The following is a 25,203-nucleotide window of genomic DNA, read 5'->3' on the forward strand; positions in this document are numbered from 1 at the left end:
AAAACCACCAAGGTTGGATAATGAGAAAAAGAAAAAAACCCAATTTTCATTTATTCCAAGAACAGCTAGAAACTGGAAAAAAGATTAAAAAAAAAAGAACCTCACAAAATCAAAAACATATCTTTGTTCTGGTTGTAACTGTTAGGTGGTAAGGGTGCAACTAAAACCAAGTACCAGAAGAGATGGCAACCAACACGCACAGAAACTTTTCTTTTTTCCAGATAATTTGACTTTGAGACTAGCTTAATCCATAGGCTCAGACAGTGTTTTCAAAAATCTCAGCATTGGCCTGTTTTCTTCTATATTAGATCCATTTTAGTTGAATGCTGACAAGATAGCTACAGGTATCTCCAGAGAGTTACTGTTTTCTTTAGAAGTACATAGCCAGAGAGATTCTTTTCCCTTGTGTTCACAAAAGGCCTACCAGGTCTCAGTGTTCTGGAGAGATTTTATTTTAGTTTGTGCTGGTTTACTTTGACAAGAAAAGAAAACGGATCATAAACAAAATCAATAGTTGTACACTCTACTGATGACCAGATCCTGTTAGGATGGTTCTAAGTCAGTGGTTCTGAAACAAGGGTGGTTTTACTTTCCATCCCTGGAGAAACCGGCCATTGTCTGAAGACAATGTTGGTTGTTAAAATTGGAAGAATGGTGAATGTAGATTGCGGTCTGTAAGCAGGTGAGGGCAAGTCAAAGATAAGGCTCAAACCTGTGATTGGGCAGTGGAAAGGAAAGGCAGGCTGAGAGTTTTAGAAGGGGGACAGAGTGACAGAGAGGGAAAAGTTGATGAGAAGACAAGATGAGACCTATAGGAGAGGAAGTAGAAATAGATCCACATTTCTTGAAATAACCACAGGTAGCTATAGATATCATAGAAGAGCAATAGAGTAATGTAGAGCAATTTGTCCAGTCTAAGTGGGCAGCTTGTATCAATATCAATTGAGATTTGAGCTCTCTGTGTGGACATTTTGGGGATTGAGAATTTACTGTTATACTGATAAATAATAAGCCTCTAAAGTTTTCTTTATACAGAGCTCGGGGTTTAGTGCCAGTCTTGGCAGACTAGCAGCAGGGGACAGATGACTAGGAATGTGAGCAGTTCAGTAAGCAAACTGTGGGAAATTAGGGCCACTTGGGGGTAGACATGGGGGTGGGGAGACTGCTGCTGCTGTGAGTAGTCAGTGATAGCATGGATTGATTTTATTAATTATACTCTATAGGTGAACCAGCACTTAGAGAGCATGGCATACCCTTAAAGAGCTCAACAGTGTACAATGCTCACTGCAACAGCTGAGACCACTAAGATGCCCTTGACTTTCTCCATCAGAGAAGGTTTCTAGGCAAGGTCACCTATCTGTGCATTTGTCAATGTCAATGTTGTTAGATGTCAAGAGCTGGTGTGGACATGGTGGCTCTGTCAGGCATGGGGATCTGAGCTTGGATCCTCAGACTAAAAAAAAAAAAAAAAAAAAAAAAAATGCTGGGCGAGATTGTCCATTACAGAAAGGGAGACTGAGTAAAATCAGGAAGATCCCTGAAAAAGATCATTGGCTAGACACTCTAGCTAATTGTTGTAATTCAGGTACAGAGAGAAAACTTGTCTCAAAAAATAAAGATGAAGACAAGCCACGAAAGATACCCACCTGCAGACATGCACTCAAGTACACACAAACACTACATACATCTATGCACATATGTGCATACACCTACACAAATACTGACATACTAAACATACACAACACAACACACACATACATCAAAAAACAAACAAATACCATCCAAAGGGAGAACAGATCACCTAAGAACTTCCCATCTCTTAGCTCCTCTGCAAAAATTCTTCAGGTTTCAGTTATATATAATCCCTCTGGAAAACTCTGAAATGTCTTCATTATCTTCCTAATCAACAAAGTATCACTATGCATATTTAAGCTGCATACTCCCTGTCTTAGGGTTTCTATTCCTGCACAAACATCATGACCAAGAAGCAAGTTGGGGAGGAAAGGGTTTATTCAGCTTACACTTCCACATTGCTGTTCATCAACAAAGGAAGTCAGGACTGGAACTCGAGCAGGTCAGGAACTTGGAAGCAGGAGCTGATGCAGAGGTCATGAAGAGGTGCTGCTTACTGGATTGCTTCTCCTGGCTTGCTCAGCTTGCTTTCTTATAGAACCGAGGACTACTAATCCAGGGATGGTACCACCCACAATGGGCCCTCCCATCTGTCATCACTAATTGAGAAAATTCCTTATACCTGGATCTCATGGAGGCATTTCCTTTCTCTATGATAACTCCAGCTTATGTCAAGTTGACACATAAAACAAGCCAGTACAATTAACCCTTGTCAACTTGACACACAAATACACCACTATTAAGCCTCAACCCTTGACCTAAACTTTTCTTGGCCATTATGCCTCAAAATTTCCATCCCAAGAGCCAGATAATAAACTTGTGTCTTCCAGCTTCAAGATCTGGATCATAGGTGAGTCCTCCAATCCTGGAAAGTAGTTCATTCCAGATGTAGTCAACTTGACAACCAGGAACAGTTATTACTTTCCCCTTTCTGCCTCTATTCATATAGAACCATGAAGAAGTGATTCCAGTCTATGGAATCATTGGCACAGCAATAGCCTAAGTTTCCTCTAGTCCTGACATCTAATTATTCTAGATATATTTTTTAAAAGGCCAGGATGGCCTGGAAACAAAGGTCTAACAAGGAGAATCTTCAGGTTCTAGAATCCATCCACTCACCTTTCTCATCCATCCACTTATCTAAGAAAAAAATTACTAATCATTAAATTCTTAACAGATACTAAAGTAGGTATAAAACTAAAACAAATGTATACCATATAGAAAATGGCATTTTGGTATGTTGATAACATTATGTTAAAATATGCTCTGGAAGCACGGGGTACAAAGAGTCTTCTGAGTCCCCTGTGGGTTCAAGGAAGAAGTCCTTAGGAGCCATACTTAAGATAAGGGATGTGTAAAAGTTCTCTTGTGGGATTAAAGAGGGGTAGCTGAATGATAAATCACTCTGAAGTGATCTAGAGCCAGCATCTTAAGGCTCCTTAATCTGTATACCCTGGGATGAGCAGGGGGCAGAGGGCGCTGGAGTTCTGGCTCTCTCAGGGAGCTGCCTGGTGGAATTTAACTTCGGACTTGATCAATCTGCCTTGACATTTCTCTCTCTCCAAAAGTGAATAATTTCCCACTCACTTCTGGGGTGACACATTTTTCTCCAAAACCATGATCTGTAAAATTATATGTTTCAAGAAGTGATTCTCTCAGAAGGCAAGAAGAAGCCTGTTCTGGGCCCAGGCTGGGAGATGTGTGTTTCTGTCCTTTGCCAGGAGAGCTGGGCCAAGCCTAGACACCACTATTGCCAGAGACATTTGGGAGGTAATTGAGAGTGTGAAAGGCACTGGATTCTGGTAATGGATGAGATTACACCACTGGTGTCTTCAGTATAAAAATAACACAGATGTCTAGGAAGAAGATTAGGGTAACTATAATGGGGGTCTGCATATAACAGAATCCTACTACATCATACAATACAATTGATAAGCCAGATCTCCTTTTCTTCTCCAACCTCAAGTTCAGCTACTGTTCATGAACCCAGCTGCACAAAAATTATTTTGTTTCTTTAGATCCACAATATTGTTTCTTTTTACATTTTTGTTATATGTGTGGTTTGCATCTGTGTGTACAGACATGTGCACAAATGCTATGATCTGCATGTGGAAGTCAGAAGACAACTTGCAAGAATTGTTTTCTTCCTTCCACCATGCAAGTCCAAGGGACTGCAAACTCAGATTCTCAGACTTGGTTACTAACTCGTTGAGGCAACTTGCCAATCTACCATATTGTCTTTATTCCATACCTAGTCAGGGAATATTGGAATATTCTTCTATGGCTTTAGAAGGCCAAATGTACTGTATGAAAATGGGCTTTTTTGGTACAACTTATCTTCTAAAAAGGCATGTTTTGCAAAATCATCCATGGTACTTTACTTATTCACAATTGTTTAAATTGTCCATTTAAGGCTGCTGATATAGTTCAATAATAGAGCACTTACCTAGCACTGCTAAAGCCCTGGATTCGTTCCCAGAACTGAAAATAAACTATCCATCTCTACTGATAAACTATGAATTCTATAAAGTTCTCTCTCTCTCCTCCCATGTGTGTGTGTGTGTGTGTGTGTGTTTGTGTGTGTGTGTGCATGTGTCTATCACAGATAGACAGACAGACAGACACACACACACACACACACACACTCACACACACACATACTTCACTATAAAAGTTATCCAGATGGCTAGGAAGATTAGACTAACTATAATGGGGGCATGAATATCACAGAATCTTAATATATCTTACAAAATAGTCGATAGGCCAGCTCTTCTTCTCCAGTCTCAAATTCTACTGTTCATGACCCTAGCCATGCAGAAATTATTTTGTTTCCTTAAGTCCACCATATTGTTTAATTTTAAATTTTACTGTGTGTGTGTGCGTATGTGTTTTATATATATATGTGTGTGTGTGTGTGTGTGTGTGTGTTATATTATATATACTATGTATTTAGCATTAATAACTTAATATGTTTTGAATATTATTATATATTTTCACTGCATCTTTGTAAAATACATGCATGAATGGGTCAATGAAAGAATGAATGAAGATATGGAAGAACTTTAATAGCTAAAATAAGCCATACTATTATCTTTTTTTACAAGAAAATACTTGATCTTGAGGTAGTAAGTCAAACTTGGACTCACTCAATGGTCAAGCCTTCTTGTTTATATCTATTCCAACTAATTTTCCCACAATATTGCTTAATAGTTGCAAGAAAAGTATCCCCAGGGAATTATTGTAGAATTCAATTTAGAGGAACAATGGGATGAGCAGTATCTAAGAATGCATAACTTTATTATTATAAAAAATTGCAATGTGAAGATCCTAATATTACTGTGCTGTGTACCCAACTGGTCCACACGGTGTCTCACTGAAAACCAATCATCTTGCTCTCTGATTTGCTTGTTCTTTCTTTCTCTTGACTTTACCATTTCAGGTTGGTATCAAGCAGAAGCTTCAGGGCCTCCTCCACAAGGAAAATGTCTAAACGGCATCACTTGTCTTAGCCACTTAGAAAAAGTCAATTTGCCCAAAGTATAAGACATACACAACTTTTTAAAATTTTTCAACAAACCAACCCTGATTTCATTTTATGTCAAGATATCTGACCATATGACAGCAAAACATGCTTATGTGGACCTCATTCCCAGAACAGAAGTAGCTGAAGTTGTAATCTTCATAGTTCTTCAGAGATATAAAACAAGATATGCAGTGCTAACTCACTCAGCCTTTCCACCAAGAGGTCTTCTGATAGTAACCACTTCCTGATCCACCTAACTCCTGGTCTTCCCACCCAGATGGAAGGACCCAGAACTCATATTACCCCACCACCACCACCAAGAACTGCACCACAGTTCTGACTGCTCAGTCACATGCCCTTGACCTTTCTCTCCCTACATAAATGTGCAAGCATTCCAATATCCCTTTATAAGGACTTGCTCAGTTTGTTATGAAGGCTAGGATGCTTAATCTTCATTGTCAGTTGGACTCCTACAATCATCCAGGTGTGTCTCAGTGGCAATTTTTTAGAGAGTATTAATGGAAGAGGAAAGAAACACCCCTTTCTTTGCCTCCAGATCTACTGACATATGAGAGCATACTCCTGTGACTGCAAGAGTGAACTTCTGCTGTTATACATTTCCTGCTTAAATGGAACACCTACCCTGATGATTTTAATTAAAATAATCTTCTCCCTTAAGTGAGTCTTTGTTGGGTATTTGCTCACAACAATGAAAGGACTAGGGTAAAAGAGTTGAGCTGTACAGACCTATAAGAGCTGACAGTAAAAGAATATGAGCAAAGTAATAGTTATTATCAGAGTAGAAACAACAGGAAAACCCCTGGCTAAGAGAGAGGAGAGCTACATATGCACAGTAGTTCCCTTATTATGGATTCTTTGAGGGTAGTCAGTGTATTTCTAGAAGCACAGAGATACCCACAATCTCTCTGTGGGTCTGAAAGAGACACAAATATAAACCATACAGTACAAGGAGATAAGAATGGATCAATTCACATTCTTCTTCATGCTGACCTCCACTTGAACCAGCACCATTTGTTGAAAAGGCTATCTTTTTTCCATTGGATGTTTTCAGCTCCTTTGTTGAGGATCAAGTGGCCATAGGTGTGTAGGTTCATTTCTAGAACTTCAATCCTGTTCCATTGATCTGCCTGCCTGTCACTGTACCAATACCATGCAGTTTTTAACACTATTGCTCTGTAGTATTGCTTGAGGTATTGCAGGGATACTGATTCCCCAGAATTTCTTTTGTTGTTGAGAATAGTGTTAGCTATCCTGGGTTTTTTGTTATTCCAGATGAATTTGAGAATCGCTCTTTGTAACTCTATAAAGAACTGAGTTGGGATTTTGATGGGTATTGTGTTGAATCTGTATATTGCTTTTGGCAAAATGGCCATTTTTACTATATTAATCCTGCTGATCCATGAGCCTGGGAGATTTTTCAGTGTAGCAATATAGGGCAAAACCAGAACAGGATAGTGGGAAGATGGGAGATCAGGGGGAGGGAAGGGGGATTATGTGACTTTCAGGCAGTTGGGGGGGGGGGGCTGAAAGGGGGAAATCATTTGAAATGTAAATAAAAAATATATTGAATAAAAAAAATTTTTAAAAAAGCCATACAGTAGATCAGATCTGATAACTGATGCAGTAAAACTGTTTCTTCTTGGCAGGAACCTGAATAACTGTATCCTATCACTATCACAAAGAAGAGATATTTGGCCCTGTAGTTATGGCAATGGAAAAAACAGGATAACACAGCAATAGCTAGGACATTGTTAACAGAAATGGAGCTATTAATGTTCTTTAATAGAATAGGTAGTCACAGGAGCTTCTCCTTAGAGCATAACTATCACACATGATCATTGGAAGTGCTAGAATAGATAGGAAATAGGTTAACAGAAGGCAGGGTGTCATAGAGTAGTTTCTATGAAGTCATCACCCCTGATGGTGTAGGACTTCTTGGTAGTGGTTTCGGGGTCTTCTGAAATCTTGGAAGTAATATAACAAACCAAACTCATTTTTTCGCTGAATCAGTATTGGATACAATTGTTTCTGTGGTCTGTCATTGGTACTCTTTTTCGAATGAACAGATGTCTGCCAATCTCTCCCCAGAGAAAGTATCACAATTTGATACCAAACATAAAGATAAATAGAAGCAAAAGTAAGTTTACAAGGAGTACTTTGTGGCTCCTGCCAGGAGTAGTAAGATACACAGCGAAGACTGAATTACTGAGGGAGGAGAGTTTTGCAAGGAAATCCTGACAGAAACACATTTTCTATGGGTTGAACTCTCTGAAGGCAGGATGTTTATGAGAGAAGGGAGGGGTTAAAAAATGTGAGGTTTTTATCCCATGTGGTATAGAGTGCCACATCTCCCTGATGAAAATTGGGACACACTGAAAATGCTTGAAGGACTAGAGAATACATTGCAATCCCAAAGATTTGTGTATATGGGATTAAATTTTTGTCAAGCCACAGCAGTGATTGTAATATATGCAAATGAAGTCATGTCCACCGCCCAAAGGAGACTTGCCCGTATAAAGTGGGAATACAATGTTACAGTGGGAAAGGGACATGTAGGCTGCATCATCAGTGCTATCTCCTGATAAGACAGAGTGCGAGATGCAGGTATTGGCTTGTAGTTTCTTATGTCTAGGGTCAGGGAGAAAGTGTACTGATTATATGTGTGCTAAAGATCTCCTCCCATCAAGTGAGCACTTGAACCTTACCAGAAGAGCCACAGTGGTGTGGAGAGGGGGAATGAAATAGCTGATAGTGGATAATCCTCAGGATCAACCTTGAATGCAGTAAAAGATGAAGGGTGCTTTGGGGGCTTTAATTATTTCTTGATGCAGGGAACCACCAAGTATTCTCCTTCTGAACTCCTTGAGCTGGAAAGGACTTTAAAGTGAGAAACCGAAGAACCCTCTCTCAGCATGGCTCCTGAGACTAAGGAAAAATGGGAGTGGATAGGATCAGTCTGAGTACCACAGAAGGAGAGAAACTGAATGATTTACATACTTGTCACTCCTTGAGACAAAATCCACACAACCTAAGACAGTACAAGAGAAAGCAGTCCTGATGGACTGGCTCATATGAACTATTAGGCATAGGTTATTGCCAGCTTCGATCTCCATGAATTTGAAGGACTAGATGGAATGGGGGCACAGGGGGAGACTGAGATTGATAACATTGCTCTGTATGATAGACAGTGTTTGATGTAACCTGCCTGGGCAAATAAAAATGGCTTAATGCCCATTCTACAAGATGTAACCCATACTCAACACTGCTTGGGTGACCAAGAACCTGAGACTGTTCTATTAAAAGTTCTACTGTTCTATTAAAAGAACACAGCATTCCAATGACTGCTAATGAGATTGTGTCTTACTCAGAGATCAGTGCCTTGGGAGAAGCTTCCCATTGCAGCTTATGAGGACAAATCCAGAGACCCACAGACTGACATTACTTAGAAAGTGACACCATGAAATGCTCAACCCCAAATCAGGTCTCTATCAAATCCATCCTCTTTGGGCTCAGGGAATCCTGTAGAAGAAGAGAAAAGAGTGTAAGATCTAGAGGGGATGGAGGACACCAAGGAAATAAGGCCCTCTAAATCAACAATAGCAACATATATATGAAGTCACAGAGACTAAGGCAGCATGTGCAGGACCTGAACATGTCTGCACCAGATGGGGCCCTAGACTTGAAAGGAGAAGTGGACACCTGTCCCAATAGTTAATCCATAAGCTATCTCTAATGGAAAGACTTTTGAAAATGTGAATTATTTTTCTCCAAGATGTCTCACTCAGGAAACAAACCACTCTTAAGGGCAAGCTATGTGGCCGGCACCAGATGGATCACAGAGAAGGATCTCCGTGGCGTCTTTGGTGGTAGGTTCCTCGCATTATAATGTTATGTCCTTGTGTCTCTTCTCTTCTCTTCTCTTCTCTTCTCTTCTCTTCTCTTCTCTTCTCTTCTCTTCTCTTCTCTTCTCTTCTCTTCTCTTCTCTTCTCTTCTCTTCTCTTCTCTTCTCTTCTCCTCCTCTCTTTACCCAACAGTTTATTGCACATATATTATGTCCTCAAGTTTAGTATACTTATATCATTCTGGAGTGTGCAAACAAGTGGGTTTCTCTGTCCATATGTTTCATGTGCCTTTTCTTGGGCACTTTTCCTTCTATTTATTTTATCCTATCCCAAGGTGTTAATTTTTGGTTTATTAGATTTTATGATTATCCCATAGAAACCTATTTGTTTTCTAATGAGAGACAGAAAGGGAGTAGGGTAGATCCAGATGAGAGGGGATGTGGGAAGGAGCTGGGAGGAGCACAGGGAGGGGAAACTGTAATCAGGATATATTATGTGAGGAAAGAAGAAAACTATTTTTAGTAAAAGGGGTAAAAAATAAAAATAGTTAGTCTAGTAGAGTCTACAGATCAAGGGGCCTCAGTGGTTTTGCTGAGTCCTGTGATGGAGCCTGATCCTTAGGGACTTGGGGATGCTTTGGCAGACATGAGTGACTTCAAATGCCATGTAAATCAGGTTTGTAAAGTGGTAAAGCAATTGAGAGAGGGAGCAGGGAAGCAGCTTAAGAGACTGTCAGGATCAATCAAAGGCAAAAGTGGCTAGATTCTGTTGAGCCTGAATTTGTGAGCAAGGGAAATATGACAAAAAGTCAAACACTTTTCTGGTGAGTTTCTGGAAGGCTGTAAAGCTCAAGTGCACGTTGACAGGAGGGACACAGGAGGTGTGAGTGATTCCAACTGCACTGATAGCTACAGAAGAAGGAGAGCAACTCCTTAAGGAAGCAGCCAAGGCTGCTCACAGGTAAGGGTCATTCAGGCCAGCTGAAACAGGACATTGAGTTGTATATATGTTAACCCCTTACTGGTGTACAGAATGCATAAGGGTTTTAGTGGATGTCAAAGTTGAGGGTGCCTCATTTCATTGCAACCCACCAGAGCAATGGGGCACAATGAGCAGCTATGGATATAACTAGGTACAGAGTTATGTAATTCAAAAATACTAACTTTTCTTTTGAGGATGAACACTTAATCAACCTGGAGATTATATGGTGAACATTTCTCTCTTGCAAGAAAGTATACTGGAGTGTAAATTGTTTCTGTGTCCAGCAGCCAGATATGACTGATGAGAAAATAGCGGCCTGGACTCTTGGATTCTGGAGAGAAGTGCAGCAGTGGGAAGATGAGAGCTTTGCCCCACTTCCCACAGGCTCCACACTAGACTGAGAAGTTCTAGATGGTCCTGGGAGCTCACCAGGAATGGGGATATGTGCTATGGTATTGATTGATTGAATGAATGCCATGTGCCTGTCAAATTTCTTTTAAACATTTGTGTTTATATCCATAGATTGTCATTTTTTCAGACTTTGATTGTGGAGGGAAGCTTCATACAACAGGTGTTAGCTATCGGCAGAGACTCTAAACTAGTTAGATGGCCAAAAATAAGTGACCATTGCCATAGAGTAGAAGATCTAATCTCACAAAATGATCATGTACATATCACTCCCTGAAAAGCTGAGGAAATATCACTACAGAAGAGGATGGTGGGAAAGATACAAGGAAAATAGATAACCTGTGTGATATTGGAGGAAACTGTCATCCTCTGGATGTGGGCCTGACTTTAGCACAGATAACTTTTGTTCTGTAGTCATGTCAATAAAATAAGGAAAATAATGTGTCGATACTATAATTATGGTAACAGGTATCAATGTTTCTTAGTAGAATGGTTATGTCATAGGGTCCTCACATGGCATCCCAGACACCACTCCATCCTGCCTTTCTCCTGTATATGAACGTGGAAGGTGCTAGAACACATATGACATAGAAAGTTACTGGAAGGCAGAGGTCGATGAAGCAGTTTCTATAAAGCCATCACTCACCCTATTTAGGGATTTTTGGTGATGCAGATGTCTTTGAGTCACTCACACCTTTGAAATCAAAATCTTATTCATGCTCCTGAAAGTGGACCAAGTAACTTCATTGGTTCAGCAAGCTGAGCTTCAATGAAATAATTCCTTTGATCTGTCATTGGTAAGCTATCTTGGGTAAACAGACAACTGTTCACATGTCCTCAGGAAAAGTAACACAGCATTAGCTACATCCCACTTTTAGCTACCAGCATAATCCATTTCACGCACAGTAGTAATAATATCTTATGATGCTAAAGAACTTGGATTGGGTGACTCATTAATGTGTATTGGGTCAAACACATTCTCCTCAGTCTAATATTTAATGGCTTGCCCTTATATCTTCAAATACTACTGTCCAGTCTGGTTCATCCTATCTAATTAGACTAAGTTCCTTTATAACCAACTAATCTGTGTGCAATTTTGATGTCATAAACTCTGACATCCACGTATTTTACATACATATCATATAAGAAATTAAAGTTCAATAAGGCTGAGTCACTTGTCCAAGATCATTAAGTCAGAATTGAAAGTCCAGATTTTTCTAAAGAATGTAGGATCTATTTTAAGAAATATGAAGCTTGAAAGTATGTGAAAGATTGCCTTGGCCTGCACTCAGTTTCTCTTAACAAAGAATAGTGTAGAAATGGGAAGGAAAGTATAGGAATGTTCATACCCTTGGGAGTTTCAGATGCTGTAGGATCTAGTTTAGGTGGCCTACTTCAAAGGGAGTGGGGGTCCAAAAACAGGATCAAGATGATGCAGAACAGAGTCATGAATTGTACTTCTACAGTTTAGAAAAAGTCTCCCAACACTCCCTTGCCACATGAAAACACCAGTTGGGACATTGAGGAAAAATGAATTCATATTAAGCAAAAACCCAAGAGTTCATCTATGCATTTGTCTCTGCCTAGGTTGAGCTGTATCCACAAGGTGGATGATGGATGATTCATGGTTACAATGTTCAATTGTTCCAAGTCAAGGGAGTTAACAGTTGATGTGTCTTTCAAAATGCTCTTTCCCTATTGTGGTGCATTATGAAGTATATTTGTCAGATGATATAGTTACATAGTGTTTGGAGGATTTTGCAGAAATCATATTTTTCCTCAAAATGTATCATGAAATGTAAAAAATAATGTTGAAATATTTTCAATAAAAATAGAACTCTCATTTGATATTATAGTTATCAGCTGATAACGGCTGAAGAGATGGTTTTGGCTGTTCTTCCAGAGGCCCAGGTTTGATTTCCAGTAACCATATGGTAGCTCACAACTATTAGTAAATTCCAGTTTTAGGGGATTCAACAGGCTCTTTTTGTTTCTATTGGACCCAAGTATACAAGTGATACACAGGTATACATGCAGGTAACACACATACACACACACACACACACACACACACACACTAGAAACTTGTTATACTGGTTTTATTGCAAATCTCTTGACCTATCATCCTTTCATCCTTCAATCTATTCACCAATCTATTTCTTGACATAGTGAAACTGACATTTCCAGTTGCCCTGTCTCATTGGCTAGTACTAGTCATTCTGTGTAGTAAAGATTATGCAAAACTGAAATAAGTCCAGGAAATTCAGAAGAGGTAGGGACCCAAAAGCCAGAGAAGCTACTCAGGAACTGTTCTCCAGTTCCTAGTGAATGACAAGCTCTGCATAGAAAGAAAAATGCAAAGACCTGTGGTTCTTAAAGATAGGATGTATGCAGGTTGGAAAAGGGAACTATACTTTCCTATCTGGGAGATAATTAAACAAATCAAAACAAAATGAGACAAAATTAAAAAATAAATACTATACCAAATAACTTCAATTTGTGTAAATACCTTTGAAAATTTTTGTTCTCATTTTTCATGAGTCTTTAGTGAAACAAAATTTACTAAACATACAATTAAGATTTTTAGGTATACAATTCAGTAGCATTCAGCCTGTAAACAGTTGTGTGCAACCATCTGTTCTTGTCAGATTCAAAACCCTCCCTTATCATCAATAAATCCCTCTCCCCTTCCCTTTGTTACTTCTTATCTTCTTTCCCTCTTGGTGGATTAGCCTAAGGCTTTAATATTCAGAATGTGCGACAAACTCTAAAAACTTAACAGCAAAAAGACAAATTGAACATTAAGCATGGATGGAACAGGTATTTTGGGGAGGGGATAGACAACTGGTCAGCAAGGACTTAAGAAGGCATTCTGTGTCATTAGTCATTAAGGAAATGCACATTAAAACTGTGATGACATTCCACTTCACACCTGCTGCTTGCTGCCATGCCTCCCACCATGATGGACTCTTATCCCTCTGGAACCACAAGTCAAGAGCAGTTATTCATTGTAAAAGGTGCCTTTGCTCATATTTTATCACATTTTGGGGGGGGGGGAGACTATATACAACTGGCCATCAAGAACTGGAAATAACATTCTGTGTCATTAGTCATTAAAGAAAGGCGCATTAAAAGCTGTGATGACATTCCACTGATGGCATTGGTATAAAACAGAAAATAACAAGTGTTTATGAGGATACAGTGACACAGAAACTTCTGTGCGACTGGAAATATGAAATAGTGCAGGCACTTCAGTACATAGTACATGTGGTTTCTATGTAATCTCATGCATCCAATACCAAGTATATATCCAAGATGAAAAATATAAGTTAGTCTAGAAACTTGAACACAGACATTTAGATTGATATTCTTCATAGCAGACGAATGTAGAAGAAACCTGTGGTGGTTTAAGTGAGAAATGTCTCCCACAGGATCAGGTATTTGAAGAGGCAGTCTCCACTTGGTAGTTTCATTTTGGAAAATGATGAAGCCTTGAGGAGGAAGTACATCATTGGGGATATGGAATGAGAGTTTATAGACTTTCCCCACTCCCAGTTTGCTCTTTTCTCTTTGTGTTTTTGATTGAAGATATGATCTCTCAGCACTGTGCCCCTGCTGCCTTCCCTGCTGTTTGCTGCCATGCGTCCTACCACGATGGGCTTTTATCCCTCTGGATCCATAAGCCAAGATCAGTTATTCATTGTATAAGTTGCTTTTGCTCATAGTATTTTATCATAGCAACAGAAAGAATGGATGCACACCCTAAATGTCCATGTTCTCTTGGATTCTTCTGTAACTGATATTTCAGTTCAAAGTAAGTTGTTCTAACGTAACTTTTAATTTTACATTATTTTGAAATAAAGTGCACATTTCCTTAGCAACTACAAGAAGATGTATAGTCACAGAAACTGAACTACCAACCAAAGAACAATTGGGGGCTGGATCTAGACCCCCTGTCACAAACACACACACACACACACACACACACACACACACACACAGCACATGTGCAGCTTTGTCTTCATGTGGGACCCTTAACAATTGGAGTGGGGGCTGTCTCTGACTCTGTTGCCTGCCATTGGATTCCCTTCTCCTACTTGGATTGCCTGGTTGGGCCTCAGTGGAAGAGGACATACTGGGACTAGATGTCTCAGGGTGGGGTAGTATCCAAGGAGGATTTCCCCTTCTCCAAGAAGGGCATGGGCCAGTTGGGGAAAGGATTTGTAAGGGTATGACGGGAGGAGAAGAGGGAGGGAGGGCTTTGATTGAGATGTAATGCGAATTAAAAAATTAAATTATGGAGAGAAAGAGATGAAATGAATAAGTCATTGGTTCTTGTGAATCTTGGCTATGGGTCCAAGCAGTGAAAAGCATTGCACCTGTCTTCTTTTTAAGCTCATTCTTTACCATGCCTTATTCAATATGTTCCGTCTACACCAGGTTCCCAGATCAATACAAGCTCAGGTCAATTCAGTATCCTTTGTACCGGTCAGGAATAGTTGTCTTGCTATTCCTAGGGGTTCTGCTCTCTAGCTCTTGATTCCAGTCTTAGTTCAGTCATGAAATCAGGAAATTACTCTTTGCCTTTGCCATCCTCTGGAATTTCCATTCCTCCTCATTCTTGTTCATGCCATTACCTTCATTTCCCTGTATAAAACTTAACAGTCTTTTCAAATCACTGGTCATCTCATTTTGTTTTTATTGATTCGCTGTCTCTGTACATTGAAATGTATATTCCATGGGGGAAATAGACTCTTGTCACAGGTTATCCAGTGTCAGTCCAGCATACAACTGATTATCCTCTGTTGGACTAGAAAATTATCTTCCTACTCTTCTGTGACTATCCAGAACTTGAGAGATATTTGACTAGCATAATGAAACACTGAGGCAAAATAATTTTCTAAAGAAACAAGTTTTCTTTAGCTCATGGTTTTGATTGCTTAAAGTCAAAACATAGTTGTATCTCATAGTGGGTGATGGGAGAAGCAACTATAGTAGTTTGAATATGCTTGGCCCAAGGAGTGTCAATATTAGGAGGTGTGGCCTTGTTGGAGTAGGTGTGGCCTTGTTGAAGGAAGTGTGTCACTGTAAGGGTGGGCTTTGAGAACTTCCTTCCAGCTGCCCAAGGATACCAGTCTTCTGTTTGCCTTGCCATAGGAACAAAATGTAAAAACTCTCAGCTGCTCCAACATCATGCCTGCCTGGACACTGCCATGCTTCCTGCCTTGGTGATAATGGACTGAATCTCTGAACCTGAAAGCCAGACCCACTTAAATGTTGTCCTTTTTTTTTTTTTATTCTATTTTTTTATTCGATATATTTTTTATTTACATTTCAAATGATTTCCCCTTTTCTAGCCCCCCCACTCCCCGAAAGTCCCATAAGCCCCCTTCTCTCCCCCTGTCCTCCCACCCACTCCTTCCCACTTCCCCTTTCTGGTTTTGCCGAATACTGCTTCACTGAGTCTTTCCAGAACAAGGGGCCACTCCTCCTTTCTTCTTGTACCTCATTTGATGTGTGGATTATGTTTTGGGTATTCCAGGGTTTCTAGGTTAATATCTACTTATTAGTGAGTGCATACCATGATTCACCTTTTGAGTCTGGGTTACCTCACTTAGTATGATGTTCTCTAGCTCCATCCATTTGCCTAAGAATTTCATGAATTCATTGTTTCTAATGGCTGAATAGTACTCCATTGTGTAGATATACCACATTTTTTGCATCCACTCTTCTGTTGAGGGATACCTGGGTTCTTTCCAGCATCTGGCAATTATAAATAGGGCTGCTATGAACATAGTAGAGCATGTATCCTTATTACATGGTGGGGAATCCTCTGGGTATATGCCCAGGAGTGGTATAGCAGGATCTTCTGGAAGTGAGGTGCCCAGTTTTTGGAGGAACCGCCAGACTGATTTCCAGAGTGGTTGTACCAATTTGCAACCCCACCAGCAGTGAAGGAGTGTTCCTCTTTCTCCACATTCTCTCCAACACCTGCTGTCTCCTGAATTTTTAATCTTAGCCATTCTGACTGGTGTAAGGTGAAATCTCAGGGTTGTTTTGATTTGCATTTCCCTAATGACTAGTGAAGTTGAGCATTTTTTTTTCAGTTAACTTTTTTTTATTCGATATAATTTATTTACATTTCAAATGATTTCCCCTTTTCTAGCCCCCCACTCCCCGAAAGTCCCATAAGCCCCCTTCTCTTCCCCTGTCCTCCCACCCACCCCTTCCCACTTCCCCGTTCTGGTTTTGCTGAATACTGTTTCACTGAGTCTTTCCAGAACCAGGGGCCACTCCTCCTTTCTTCTTGTACCTCATTTGATGTGTGGATTATGTTTTGGGTATTCCAGTTTTCTAGGTTAATATCCACTTATTAGTGAGTACATACCATGATTCACCTTTTGAGTCTGGGTTACCTCACTTAGTATGATATTCTCTAGCTCCATCCATTTGCCTAAGAATTTCATGAATTCATTGTTTCTAATGGCTGAATAGTACTCCAATGTGTAGATATACCACATTTTTTGCATCCACTCTTCTGTTGAGGGATACCTGAGAAGACCTCAAAAAATGGGAAAACCTCCCATGCTCATTAGGGAAATGCAAATCAAAACAACCCTAAGATTTCATCTTACACCAGTCAGAATGGCTAAGATTAAAAATTCAGGAGACAGCAGGTGTTGAGCATTTTTTAAGATGCTTCTCCGCCATCCGAAGTTCTTCAGGTGAGAATTCTTTGTTAACTCTGTACCCCATTTTTTAATAGGGGTGTTTGGTTTTCTGGAGTCTAACTTCTTGAGTTCTTTATATATATTGGATATTAGCCCTCTATCTGATGTAGGATTGGTGAAGATCTTTTCCCAATTTGTTGGTTGCCAATTTGTCCTCTTGATGGTGTCCTTTGCATTACAGAAACTTTGTAATTTTATGAGGTCCCATTTGTCAATTCTTGCTCTTAGAGCATACGCTATTGGTGTTCTGTTCAGAAACTTTCTCCCTGTACCGATGTCCTCAAGGGTCTTCCCCAGTTTCTTTTCTATTAGCTTCAGAGTGTCTGATTTTATGTGGAAGTCCTTCATCCATTTGGATTTGAGCTTAGTACAAGGAGACAAGGATGGATCAATTCGCATTCTTCTGCATGCTGACCTCCAGTTGAACCAGCACCATTTGTTGAAAAGGCTATCTTTTTTCCATTGGATGTTTTCAGCTCCTTTGTTGAGGATCAAGTGGCCATAGGTGTGTGGGTTCATTTCTGGATCTTTAATAGTAACAAAAACAACAGAAAGCCCACATACACATGGAGGCTGAACAATACTCTACTCAATGACACCTTGGCCAAAGAAGAAATAAAGAAAGAAATCAGAGACTTTTTAGAATTTAATGAAAAGGAAGGCACAACATACCCAAATCTATGGGACACAATGAAAGCAGTGCTAAGAGGAAAACTCATAGCCCTGAGTGCCTCCAAAAAGAAAATGGAGAGAGCATACACTAGCAGCTTAACGACACACCTGAAAGTCCTGGAACAAAAAGAAGCCAATTCACCCAGGAGGATCAGAAGACAGGAAATCATCAAACTCAGGGCTGAAATCAATCAATTGGAAACAAAGAGAACCGTACAAAGAATTAACGAATCTAGGAGCTGGTTCTTTGAGAAAATCAACAAGATAGATAAACCCTTAGCCAGACTGACCAAAGGGCACAGAGAAAGTATCCAAATTAACAAACTTAGAAATGAAAAGGGAGATATAACAACGGAAACTGAGGAAATCCAAAAAATCATCAGATCCTACTACAGGAGCCTATACTCAACACAACTGGAGAATCTGGAGGAAATGGACAATTTCCTTGACAGATACCAAATACCAAAATTAAATCAGGACCAAATGTTGTCCTTTATAAGAGTTACCTTGATCATAGTGTCTCTTCACAGCACTAAATCAGTAACTAAGACAGCAACTATGAAAAGGAGAGATGCCATAGGCAAGGGTGTGATCCAATTAGCCTAAGGGATTTCTGTTTAGCTTCAGCTCCCAGCACTGTCACACCAAAGACCAAGTTTTCTACACACGATCCCTGCATGGTACAACCATATTTTAAGTATAGCAATTCTCAAAGAAAGTGGCATTTTATTAGAGCCTTTAAAATTTTGTAAAAACAATCTGGAAAACAAGCAACTTAATTAAAATGGGCTGTAGATCTGAACAAGTTCTTAAAAGAAGAAATACGAATGGCTATTAACATTTCTCGAATTGTTCAGACATCATTAACTATCAGGGAGACAGAAATTGAAATGACTTTGAGATTCCATCTCGCCCCGGTAAGACTATAAGTTATCATCCAGAAACGAAATGGCAGCAAATGTTGGTGGGAATGTGGGGGAAAATGAACACTTGTTCATTCTTGGTGAGAGGGATAAGACCATATTGTTGGAGACAATACACACCTTAATGGACAGTTATATAGAAACCAAGCTAGAACTTGGAAGCTCCTCCCTGCTGGCTAGATTTCATAATGCTGGTAAGTAACATGCAGGCTGCTGGTGGGGAGTGGAGAGATATCATTATTACCTACTTTCAAACAGTATGAACTAAAATACCAACCCAACAAGCAAGGTGTGTCCACTACTGCAATAATGAGACGAAGATGATGGTGGCAAGCATCACAGGCTGCCCTGTGATCAAGGCCTTTCCAAGGAAGTTAGTTCAAGCATGATGTGCAGTGTTTCGAGGCCAGTCAAATTTCCACAGTTGGAGAGGGGATAGATCCTGGGAGGGGACACTAATTACTTTTATCTAACTTAATCAATATGTTATCAAGATGCGTTTTAAGCAGGTATGCTTATACCAATAGAAAAATGCTACCTTCTGCCTTAATTGAACCATGTGGAGAGTCACATGGTTGATGTCTTCATAGGTCAAGCTGAGAAAAGGTGGGCTAGATACTGTTAGAATCAGAAAACTTTCTAAGGGTAAGGTGGGTTTGATGCCATTGGAACCAGGGGTATTTCTAATGTAAGGACAACATATCTGTATTTACATTTCAGTCATATCCTGTACAGTATGAGATGGATGTAAGGCAACAGAGAGAAGTATTTAAAGACGATAGAAATTCAGGGAGTGATAATATCACAATACTAATAAAATATTCATACCATAAATTCCAATGTGCTTCTGGATTTATGTGGTCTAGGGAAGGAATTTAGAATAATTATCAAGACTCAATAACTTAGACAAATGAAGAAGCAGGTTGTAGGATAGATGAAAATAAAGTCCGCTGTCTAAGCTTCAGACTTCATGCACAGCATGGAGTGGCACATTCCATTCTGCTCACGTCCATCTGGGAAAGGCAGAGTCGAGCTGTCCTAGGTCCACAGGAATCTGCTGGGTCTGTTATCTCAACTCTAAGGTGGCATCCGCCTACTTGCTCAAAGAACACCCTCTTCCCTTGACTCCTACACCACATTAGCCACAATATCCTGCCAATTCTACCTCCCTCTTGAGCTTCCTGAATCACCCACCTCTCAGTTTCTAACTACTCCAGGAAGCTACAATCCTCAAACACCCAGACAGAACAACCTTACCACCTTCTCCCTTGGCACACGGCAAATTCATGAGTTTGCCACATTTCCAGCTACTCTTTCCATAACTCTTGACCAGAATCTGCACCATCTCTGAATTTAATTCTGCTAACCTCTCCAGATAACCTTCATTTGTAGTATTTCAATTTTGATATATCCACATAATTTCAACTACAGGAAGTTGTAAAACCAATATATAGACATCTCCCCTTTATTTTGCACCAGTGATATGTTTTAATCCATTTGAATCTTATTTTTCGAATGACTGTTGAAGAAATGAATACACAGATGTTTACCCCTAAGATGTATGTGTGTTTTCATTGTGGATTACTAAGAACAACATTGCTCTCTTACATAGCTATTACTAGAAGGGAATTTTGACAGGCTATATTTAAACATTTCCAACCAGTCTATGAATTTCAGTCTATGAATTCCTCTTTAAGCTACTTTGATTTCCCAGCCTTGGATGCACCATGGGCTCTTGCACAGAATTCAGGTGCCATGTCCTTTCATAGTCTCCTCCAATCAAGAACTTTCTTGCCTTTTTTTGTCCTTTTTGACTTTGACATATCTGAACATGGGTCAGTTATTTTGCAGAATGCCCCTTAATTTGTTTGCTTAATATTCTCTTATGGTCAGATTTTTGGCAAATGATTCTGGGAAGAAGTCCACAAAAGTTCTTTTAGGTTCTCGATACTTCATGTTATCAAGAGGTCCACGATTCTGCCCTTCCCAGGCTTTGGGACAATCATCTTGATGAGCTGGTTTAAATGGTACCACAAAGTTTCTCTCAGAAATTCTATCTTTCCATTTTTTTAAGTATTGATGGAGAGATAAGAAACGCATGTTTTAGCTGGGCAGTGGTAGTGAATGACTTTAATCCCAGCACTTGAAAGGCAGAAGCAGATTTCTGAGTTCAAGGCCGGCCTGGTCTACAGAGGGAGTTCCAGGACAGCCAGGGCTACACAGAGAAACCCTGTCTCGAAATCCCTCAAAAGAAGAAAGGAAAGGAAAGGAAAGGAAAGGAAAGGAAAGGAAAGGAAAGGAAAGGAAAGGAAAGGAAAGGAAAGGAAAGGAAAGGAAAGGAAAAGAAAAGAAAAGAAAAGGCATGTGTTTTTAATATCCACCACTACCCTTCATGAAGGTGTTTTTATTTCAGAATTTCTTTCATCACTGGAGTCCCCCTATAATGGGGAGCTATTCTGTATGTTTATCAATTCCAAACAGAATATATATATCCATTGATTTTTATTTCATTTGATGGATTAGAATAATTTTTGTATGAATAAATAATATTTATTTTCATGATTAAATTCCTTTGTTTTGGCTAGAGTTTGAACCTTAGAACTGGTTCCTATGCCTTTTCACAGTGTCCTTTACCAACTTGAGCAGAAGTCCTTGTAAAAGATAAGATAGTTCAGTCTAAATAGCCATACATCTTTCTAAAAACAATTTCTTATCCAGTCTCACTGAGTGTTCTTCCATTCCCTGAGAAGCAGGGATGCTGATTCCTGATTCAGGACTTTGAGACATGTTTATCTGGTTACCTGTTTTGTTGTTGTTGCTGTTGTTATTGTTGTGTGTTTCTTTGGCTTGTTTTCCACCCTATTGTATATAGTAAGAGTACAGGAAATTCTGTTGATTAGAGGAATTACAGAAAGTATATTTCTCTGTGCCTTTAGGGAATATGAACAGGCACTTAGGAGTTGCAATGAAAAGGAAGCAAGAGGTCTCCTACCCATGCAGCAAACACTTGGGGTCTACTTAGCCTTTTATCAGAGATGGTGTAGAGACAGCTTGCCCCAAGAGAAAGAAAGAATGGGCTGGAGAGCTTTTGAAGTTTCTTCTTGTTCTGAGAACCCACAGTTCTACTATTCTACAATTTTATCAGGGGCGTGGCCTTGCTAGTGTATCTGGAGTCAGGCTGGTGTGTTTGAACCCTTCTCCTCTAGTGTGTCTACTCATTCCCCAACATCACAGGGCTTCAAATAGGGCTTTGTCCATCACAGAGTCTTCAGTTAGGGGGTGTTAATACATTCAGAAAGAACTCAGTTGCAGCAAGTTATTCTTTCAACACCAGAAGCATAGGAGGTCCATGGCTTCTAGCACTGGTCCATAGCTTCCAATATTGATAGTCCAGTCACTCACAGGAATCAGGGTGGCACAGAGGAAAGGTAGCTAAAGAGCTGTCTCTTCTGCCCAAATGATTCCTGCTGGCCTCCTTCTCCCTTTTTTCACAAAAATGTCCCCTCCGGTCCTTCCCATAAGTTCCAGGTGGGTACAGCAACACATATTCATAATTGTAAGAGGGATTTTCCCTTTGATCTCACACCTTCTAGATAAAATGTAGGGCTGGGTAAAGATGTGTATTTTAGCTTCACTACTCATTAGGTGTGGGAAATTGATAGTATTCCAACTCAGTCAATCAAGGCTTCTTCATCTAGAAGGTGGTAGGGTAAAGCGTGTGTGCAGGGGCTATGCTAAGTATGAGATGAGATCCTGGAGAGAAAATAGTTGGCAGGGGCAGGGTCTGTACACAGCAAGTACCAAATGTGAAAACATTAGTTGTTACATAAATGACACATAAAGGACAAGTAATGTATGCATTATGCCCCGTATCGATTATGATATGTAACTATCATTGTTATTCTACCACGTTGGTCACATGGCAGGTCCCTGTGCCCAGCAACACTTAAGCTCCCAGCATACTGACACATCCTTAGCAAGTGCTCTGATACATTGGTTAAAATGTAATCTAATGTGCAACAACCTATAGCACAGAAATGTTTCCATTGTAGCAATAAGATGCTTTTAATTAAACTTTCAGGCTGAAGACTGACAAATTATTCTTTTCATGTAGCCTTTCCATTTACAAATTTGCATCTGAAAGGAGTTAATTGAAAAATACCTTTTTCTATCTAGTTTCTAAAATATGAAAGTAGCTTAAAAGGCTGATTTTTTATTATTTATTTTAATACTGCTCTTTTGATTAGAAAAGTGCTTCTCAGCTTGCATTTGCTCAGGAGACTATGGTGGTGATGGGATACTGTCCTGAAGAGGCAAAGGTTGACATGACCAGTCTAACTTCTAAGTAGTCTCTGACCTATTCTATCTGTACACAGTGCCCTGTACAGTTCTCCGGACTATTTTCAAGTGTGGGTTAGGTTCTGTGTGCTGGCACAGGTACCACAGGTGATTTAGGTTTGATTCACACTTCTCCATACCATTCCAGACCTGTGCTTCACCTCTGCTGCCCACACCCATCACTCCATTCACCCATCTTTAACCCTGCACATTAGCAAAAGAGCTTAGATGTTCCACTTGAATGTGTTGCAGTGATTAGGTGAATAGCCAAAAACAGTGGCAGACCTAAACTGAGAAACAGGGAAAAGACAGGTTTTTCCTGTGGGTGGGACAGGCATGCTAACTCAGCACATATCTCGGCAGAAAGCCAGTGCCCCCATATAAAGCAGACACATAAAAAAAAAAAACAATTTGAGTATTATTATTAAATAATTCTCAAGAAAACTAAAAAAATAAAATAAAATAAAATTGGAGGTAAAACTTGGGGAAATCTGCTTTGCATTATAGACTATCCCTATCCCATTTTTCCCCCTAGAGAAGGAGAAGCCTCCTCCCTATAGGTAGCAATCCACCCTGGCACATAAGGTCAAAGCAGCACATCCTCTCCCACTGAGGCTAGACATAGGAGCCCAACTAAGAAAAAGTGATCCAAGGGCAGGCAGCAGAGTCAGGCACAGCTCCCACTCCGCTTGTTAGGGGATCCACATGAAGACCAAGCTGTACATCTGCTACAGACACGTAGAGGGCATAGGTCCAGCCCATGAATGCTCTTAGCGGTTCAGTCTCTGTGAGGCCCCATGGGCCCAGGTTATTTGACTCTATAGGTCTTTGTGTTCTTGACTAAGAAGGCTCCCTCAACCCTTCTCCTCACTCTTCCGCAATACTCCCTGAGTTCTGCCTAGTGTCTGACTGTGGGTTTTTACACCTGTTTCCATCAGCTGATGGACGAAGCCTCACAGAAGACAATTATGCTAGGCTCCTGTCTGCAACCATAGCAGAATATCATTAATAGTGTCAGAGGTTGGTTCTTTCCAACGAGATGGGTCTCAAGTTGGGCAAGTCATTGGTTGGCTATTCTCTCAATCTCTGCCCCATCTTTATCCCTGCACATCTTGTAGGCAGGACAAATTTTGGGTCTGGGTCGATGCCCCCCCCCCCCCGCCCTACACTGGAAATGCTGCCTGGCTATAGAAGGTGTCCACTTCAGTCTCTATATTCCCAGCTACTAGGAGTCTTACCTAGGGTTATCCCCAGAGCCTCCCAGTAGCCTTCCCATACCAGATCTCTGGTTAGTCCCAGAGATGCCCCTTACACCTATATCCAATGTCCCTCAACTGAAGAATGAATAAAGAAAATATAGCGTATTTACATAACAGAAAACTACTCAACATAAAAACATTGACAGGAAAATTTCAGGATAAAACTAGAAAATATCATCCTTAATAAGATAACCCAGACCCATAAAGATAATCATGGTATGTGCTCACTTAGAAATGGATATTAGCCATGAAGAATAGGATACCCATGCTAAACACAGACCCAAAGAGGCTAAGTAACAAGGAGGGCTGAAGCAGGGATGATTGAATCTTACAAGGGGAATAAAACAGACATTGTAGGTGGATGGAGAGAAGGAAGTGAGTGGGAGAGGAGGTGGGCAGGGGAACAGGAATGGGCATCAGGTGTGGGGGGAGGGAAGTTCTGGAAGAGAGAGAACAGACTATCCCATCTTCTCTACAATCTACATCCATTTTTGATAAGATAACTGTAATTCAATTGTTTTTTTTTCCATGCTCTGAGCAGTCAGGCTTGGGTGACACCACCTCCCTCTCTATGCAACATTGTTAGATTGTAATTATGGCTTTGTATGTTTATCTCTTTCATTAAAGCATGAATGCCTCCTGGGCAGAATATATTGCTTGGTTTCTTCCATTTTATCAGTGAATTCAAGAAATAATATATAAGCAAAACAGATAACTGAGCAAATCCCCGGTTCTTGAGATTACAGAGAAGAAGATAAATGGGGGATGGTAGGGCGAGGGCTGAGAAACATGAATGAGCTTTAAATAGAGAGGTAGAGGGAGTGTAGTCCAGTAGCTGGGGAAGGAGACATAAATAACACCAGTGGCATTTG

The sequence above is a fragment of the Apodemus sylvaticus genome, chromosome 1, assembly GCF_947179515.1.
Source record: "Apodemus sylvaticus chromosome 1, mApoSyl1.1, whole genome shotgun sequence".
Taxonomy (NCBI): Eukaryota; Metazoa; Chordata; class Mammalia; order Rodentia; family Muridae; genus Apodemus; species Apodemus sylvaticus.